This window comes from Dipodomys spectabilis, unplaced genomic scaffold (assembly GCF_019054845.1).
Source record: "Dipodomys spectabilis isolate Male_0828 unplaced genomic scaffold, ASM1905484v1 ptg000362l, whole genome shotgun sequence".
Classification (NCBI taxonomy): Eukaryota; Metazoa; Chordata; class Mammalia; order Rodentia; family Heteromyidae; genus Dipodomys; species Dipodomys spectabilis.
The window spans coordinates 1,740,124-1,746,695 of record NW_024871039.1 but is presented as its reverse complement, the minus strand read 5'-3'; the positions used below and the strand labels follow the sequence as shown (position 1 = coordinate 1,746,695).

General features: G+C 39.9%; 1 pseudogene; it reads left to right on the top strand.

Annotated features, from left to right (window-relative positions):
* Nucleotides 1–490: 490 nt before the first annotated feature.
* Nucleotides 491–590, top strand: LOC122095833 (annotated as a pseudogene).
* The last annotated feature ends 5,982 nt before the right edge of the window (nucleotides 591–6,572 follow it).

The following is a 6,572-nucleotide window of genomic DNA, read 5'->3' as shown; positions in this document are numbered from 1 at the left end:
ATTAGTTTTGTTCCAGTAAGATAATCTTTGCTGTCAGGGTAAGATATTCTGTTTGGTCTGTTACTACATGGAAGAAGGGTAAAGGGTCAGTAGACATTTGTGCCAGTAAGACCTCATTTGGGAAATTTTAAGCTGCAAAAGTTTAGAAGTAGCTCTTCAGCAAGGCTTACTTTGAATCCATTAGCTCCACAAAGCTAACTCAGTTGATAAATAAGTACTTGAAAAGCCATCTCTTTGAACCTAGCTATAAAGGCTTCAAAGTATGATCAAATTTAAAATGAAAAAGACTTAAAATAGTCATTGGCAAAAAAATGCAAGTTTGAGCTATCTACCGAACAATATGTTTTTTCCACTATACACAGAATTTCAGAGAAATAAGATCAATAGCATTGTTAGTAACAATAAGGTTTCCTTGTTACAAATAGACAACCAAGGATATATGCCTGTATAGAGACTGCATCATTAACTACTTAAATTTACAGGATACTACATGCTTCGGCAGCACATATACATAAATTACAACAATATAGAGATTAACATGCCACTTGGACAAGGATGATATGAAAATATGCGAATTATTCCATATTTTTCATTCTTCAGTTGGTAGAAATGACAAACAGTTATTAAAAAGTTGATTACAAAAATACAAGTTTAACAACATATGTGATTCATATAATTAAAAGTTAGTTTGATATCAGTGTATTAAATCTTCACCTTATAAAGGTCTTTACATAGCATAACCTTTACAAAATTTTTGAAATTAGATAACATTTTAATTTTATCCCAAAGAAATAAAATACTATAAGGACCTAGGAGAAAAAAGAATCTTAAACTGTTTTTATATGGAATGCAATCTGTAAGGACACATTTATTTATGAATTTATATAATATATAACAATGTAGTATTCAAAGTATTATATCTAGGAGAGAATGAAATAGATTTGGACATTTTACAAACAGAATACAGAATATGTTAAAATATACTTTCTTCAGACAAGCACCAGAAATATCTTCAGGTTCTGTACTACTCATTTCAACAGATATGGTAAAATTATTTCTGATTTTAAAAATCACAAGCTCTACAGAAATCATTATAGATGTATACAAACAACTCTTGAATATATTTTGACATCAAAGTCAGGCAATTCATTTGGAAGAATACCATGGAATCCATGAATTTTTAAAGTAAGATATTGCTGTTGCTTTGTATTGTGAAAATATTTTGTACAGAGACAAAGGATGGACTGGCATTTTTTAAATTTAAGTAACTTAACCAAATCATTAAGACATAGGAGAACAATTTGTACAGCCTTTCATAACTTCAAAGAGGTAGTCATACATACTTATCTTTTGGCAGTATCAAATGCAGTTTCTTCCAAGTTGTTCTTCAGACCTGGTTTAAAATAATGGTTCAAAAGAAGGAGATCAAACGTATCTTTGCTGTTTCTATTCCCAGCAGCAAGATGCAAGGAGGTCAAGAGGCCTTTCGTTTAGACATTGGTATCTGCATCATGATGAAATAAGAAAGAAGCCACAGTGGTATTATTCCACGTATAAGCACTGTGCAGGGGTGTCCAGCCATTCACAGTTATTGCATGAATATCTGCCTCGAGCCACCAACTCATGGACAATGTCTCAGTGTCAACTGTAGGTTTCCTGATGAAGAGCAGTGTACTCATCGTCATCCCTAGTATTCACACGAGTGGCCTTTTTGGAAAGTTTTCGCCACACTGTAGAAAGCCGATTAATTTCAGCAGCCCAAAGAAGAAATTTGCTTGGATCCTTCTGCATTTTTTTCTTACAAATGATACCATTCCTCACTTTTTCATCTTCTTCCTTGTCTTCATCAGAATTGCCTAACCAGAGACTTTGAGTACCAGTTGGAATGAGATGTCCATGTATTTCCCCAGTAGTTGACGTTGGTTTAATAATTAAACTTCAGTAGAGAAGCAAAAAGTTTAAAAACTGTTACAAAGTAAAGTAATTAATCAGAATATGTTACTATTCATAATAATCATAAGCTGAATTTATAGTGATATTCAAATATGTAAGAAATGAGACAATTTGCCATACATTTGCACTTAATAAGTGAGAAAGAATTTTCTAGGTCTTTTAAAATATATCTTAAGTTTAATAAAGAACCTATTCTGTCACATCATATGATAATCAGATAAAGCTGATATTAGAGCAAAGAACAGATTCTACTAAGTTTTTGTATGTTAATGTATATACTTATTTTGGTTGTGGGAAACTGTGGGGATTTCGACTTGAGTTATTGCTCTTGCTAGGCAGCCGTCATATCAGTGGTTAATTTTAGGATAGGGGTTTCCTTTCCACAAGAACATGCACCTGATCTGTCCTTTTAGCCTTCCCATCATCAATGGCATCAGAGTTGCAGACCAACTTGTCTAACTTCCTACCTTGGCTGGCCTGGATTCCACAGTCCTTCCAATCTTAGCCTGTAGATAGTGCAGTGTGGTAGAAATGATCCAATACACCCAGCTATAGATTGAGAAGGAGGTCCACTAAACTTTCGGCCTGGTTCTATTCTTAAGCCTCCTCAGTAGTTACGAGTAGAGGTGGGAGCCCCTGGTGCCAAGCAGTAAGAGTATTTTTTAAAGTAACTAGACATATATATGACTTGTGATTACCTCAGGAAAAAAATTCAAAAAAATAATGTTTAAATATTCACATTATAAATATTTTAAAAACAAAATATATGTGTCTGAATAATTTGCATGTGTAAAAATCATGCAAAATTATATTAACTAGTCCTACAACTCTGAAAAAAGAATTACCCTAAAGAAACAGAAGAAAATATTTAAGTTCAAAATTTGAAATTTAGAAAATTAAATGAAGTGTACTCTTTAGATGACTTAAGTAACTGTAAACCCTCTGCATATAAATTTTCTTATAAAAATGCATGAACAAAGAAAGCAAAAGTACCCATTGATCAATAGCAACAGCAAAAGCATCAGTAGTTCTTTTTTTGAGCATACAAAAAAAAATCGATGGAAGAGATAACAATGTTCCTTCCATAAGAAATGTACTTATTTATGTAACTGTAACCCCTCTGTACATTACCTTTACAATAAAATTAAATTGAAATTAAAAATAAACCAAACAAGGGATCTTCAATCATATTATGACAAATTTCTAATCAGACACTAGATTAAATATTAGACAGCAAGGGCAACACATTTAAGGTGTTAAAAGGACATATCTAATACCAACCTTTCTATCAAACATATATACTTCCCCCAAGTGTGAGAGATGAGCTAAGTACCTAACGATGGCTCAGGCATATAATCTTAACTACTCAGGAAGGTGAATTGTGAGGATTGTGGCTCAAAGACAGCCTGGGCCTTCTCCCATCAGAAGCAAATTGTAGGAGAGCTGTCCTTGAGAAGGACAGAGGTCTTCTTGCCATGTCATTGCTGGAAAAAATATAGGATAAGGTGGCCATCAAGCATGGAGGCTATTGGAAAGTGTCTCCACAGAAGCAATTTATGAGATTCAGGAGTCCTTTACAAGAACAGAGGACTTTGACCACTGTCCTAATAGTTTCAGGAATGGCATAACAATGACCAGAGCAACCTCAACCCACATGGAGTCCTTAGCAACAGTCTTTGAAGCTTATGGGCTAGAGTATCAATGCTGGCAAGCTATGATTGGTCCACTTTTTCTCTGACTTCACTGGCCCAGACTCTGTTTGGTCCATTTCTTCTATGATGTCATTATGATGGGCTGTGATAGCTCCGTTTTGAGAGGTCATGCAGTCTATATAGGAAGCCACTGTGCTCCAACCTATGTCAGTTAACACCTCTAGGAACTCTTGATTGGTGTCACGCTGGACTGACTCAAAGCAAAATTCATGATTTTTCTGATTTGGGGAGGGGGTGTGAGTTGTCGTTTGGTTTTGGTATTTCTTTTTATTTTTTCTGTGTTTCCATTATTTTATTTAGTTAATTTTAGGTAGACTTGCTACCTGCCATCATAGCAGAAGGATGGAAGAATACAAAGAATCATCCTCCGTATCCTTGAATGAAGAGATCATCAATCAATACCAGATGAAAGAGCTCATTGACCATGGTACCAAGGAACAAGTGAAGCTGGCTATCCCCACCTCACACACATGGAAGTGGCAGTTAAAATACTCCTGAAGGGATGAAAGGTTAAGGTTTGAGGCAGTGACCACTTGTTGCTTGTTTCTGTCTAGCAAAGCAACACGTGGTGGTAATCCAAACACCTGGTTGATTGTGTGCCTTTATAAGACCTGCAAATCCTTAGCTCAGGGTTCTCCTCCTAGGCTCCGCTGTACCGAAATGTAGGACGAGGCCCAAGCTGCAGCACGTTTAAATAAAACAGCTGTAGAGTCTGACTTTCGGTGGTCTTTTTGCGGGGGGGGGAAGGGGGTTCCTGCAACCATGGCATAACATATTATTGGGGGCTGGTCCGGGATACCCCCCAAAGACCCCTCAGACCTCAGACTCCAAAGGTAAAACAGCACTGTCATTGTTCATTTGTCTTGTCCTCTCGTTTGTCTGTTTTACTTTCATTTTCTCTTGTGAGGATGGCCCCTCCAATTCGTAAAGGGTTGTCAAAGTGGACCCACTTGCACGACAACACTGGAGGAACTGGGAGACGTCCCATATCCTCTTGTGGGGAGGGGATAACCCTGCTGTGTGGAGCAGGGGTTCTTGGAACCCCACCATGTGGAGGGGGGGGTCCTTGGAACCCCACCGTCTGGGGCGGGGGTACTTGGAATCCCACCGTGTGGGGCAGGGGTCCTTGGAACCCTGCTGTGTGGGGCGGGGGGGGGGGGGGGGGTCCTTGGAACCCCACCGTGTGAATTGTGGGGCGAGTGTTGGTTTGGTGTTGGGCCGGAACTGACCAAGAGAGCCTTCTAACCGAGGCCCAACTCGCCCACTGTGGGTCTGCTCCTTCTGCTGTGGGGCATGGGTATGGAAGCCGCCATGACAGGAGTCAGTGGACCAATTTGGGAGATCTCCACTTTGTAAGCATTTTTTTTGTAACTGTCAGGCCTGCATGTGTTTTGTTTGTACTGTTTATTGTTTTTTGTACTGTATGACTGACAGGACTGGAAACCATGGGCAACACTCCCTCTAGCCCCCTAGACTTGCAAAAAGATACTAAGAAAGAGGAAAAGAAAGTGTACCCCTGGTTTTTCAGGGAGATAACTTGGAAGAAGAAATGTTTCCTCCCCCATACTCCACTTCCCAGATTCCTTTTGCAGAACCTGAGAATGATCAAGAGGAGGGGGGAGCTATAGAACACTTGGCACCTGCCCTTCAAGTTTCTGAGGGGCCAGGCAACCCCGCAGTGGGATCAACCCCCCATCTAATGCAGCTGTTTTTATCCCTACGTGCCATAGGTACTGTGGATGTGGTTGTCAACAGCAACCCAATAGTGCCCATTTTCTACCAGTGCTCTATACAATTGGTGCATACAAAATGCCCCCTTTTCTGAGAAACCCCAGGATTTAATTCATTTGCTTGAAACTATTCTCTTTACTCATCAGCCCACTTGGGATGATTGCAGTCAGCTTTTGCAAGTTCTTTTTACCACTGAAGAGAGAGACCATATCTGAGGGGCGGCCCAGAAACATATCCGTGGCCCCACAGGAATGCCCATCACGGATCCTTCCCTGATCGCTGCCTATTTTCCTGAGATCCGACCAACATGGGACTACAAGACAGTTGAAGGTAGGGACCGTCTCCTCATGTACCACCAGGCTCTGTTGGCAGGTCTCAAGGCTGCGGCTTGCCCACCTACTAACATGGCCAAGGTGTATGATGTAAGACAGGGAGTAAGTGAAAGTCCAGCAGCATATCTTGAGTGGCTCTTGGAAGCTTTTAGTCAATATACTCCATATGATCTTGAGACCCAGGAGTCGGCTCAGATGATTATGTTTGCCTATATAAATCAAGCTGCACCAGACAGAAAGTTGCAGGCTCTAGACAGCCTTGGTGAAAAGTCTATAATTAGGGATCTAGTAGCCACGGCAGGAAAGGTTTACAATAAGAGAGACAGAGGAGCAAAGACAGGAAAGGAAGGAAAGAGAACGTAAAATGGAGCATGAAAAGAGAAACCGGGCCAAGGAAAAGAGGCCAGATTTGTTGGACTCACCACTATCTCATGCTGAGCATACCTGGTTCACAGATGGCAGCAGTTTCATTTGAGATGGAAAAAGGTACACGGGCCCAGCAGTCACCATGGACACTGTGATAGTGTGGGTAGAAGCACTCCACCAGAGAACATCTGCACAAAGAGCAGAGCTAGTGGCACTAACAAAAGCCCTACATATGGGAAAAGGGAAGAGACTAAACATTTACATAGACAGTCAGTATGCTTTTGCCACCGTGCATGTCCATGGAGCCATGAGAGGGGGCTGTTGACAGCTGAGGGAAAGACTATTAAAAACAAATAAGAAATTTTAAGCCTCATCCAGGCCTTATGGGAAACAGCAAATATTGCCATTATGTACTACCCTGGCTATCAAAAGGGAACTGATTCAATAACCAAAGGAAATAACTTGGCTGATCAGGCAG